Source organism: Pteropus alecto, unplaced genomic scaffold, assembly GCF_000325575.1.
Source record: "Pteropus alecto unplaced genomic scaffold, ASM32557v1 scaffold59, whole genome shotgun sequence".
Taxonomy (NCBI): Eukaryota; Metazoa; Chordata; class Mammalia; order Chiroptera; family Pteropodidae; genus Pteropus; species Pteropus alecto.
The window spans coordinates 3,679,466-3,679,841 of NW_006443292.1; the positions used below are offsets into that span (position 1 = coordinate 3,679,466).

The 376-nt window shown below is 68.9% G+C and overlaps 1 protein-coding gene across 1 annotated transcript in view; it reads right to left on the reverse strand.

Annotated features, from left to right (window-relative positions):
* The window catches only part of IGF1R (insulin like growth factor 1 receptor), a 249,668-nt gene that overhangs the window by 248,255 nt on the left and 1,037 nt on the right, over positions 1 to 376 (reverse strand). The window lies entirely within an intron of this gene.

Here is a 376-nt window from a genome sequence, read left to right on the forward strand (position 1 = left end):
CAGAATAGAACCCCCTCCTTCTCCCTCCACGCCCGGTGGGGCCCCAACTTCTCCTGCCCTCCCGCCCCTCGCGTCCCTACCCCTGCCCGCCGCTACCAAAACAAAAGCTATCGGATTGCACGCGATACGCGTGTGGAGCGACAGCGCTTATTAACTATGTACAAAGGAAGTGCGGGGCAGGGCGGGCGGGGGGGCAGTGGCGTGCGACACAGCTCTGGTCACAAAGCCAAGGCCAGGGCTGCGCGCTGGCAAAAACAGACCACGCTCCTCCCCACCTCCGCCGCCGCAGACCCTGGCGATCCTCGATCCGGGGCGCGGGTCACCTCTGGCCGGGCGCGGCGTCTAGGTGTCCCCCGCGCGCGGCCGCGGGGCGGCG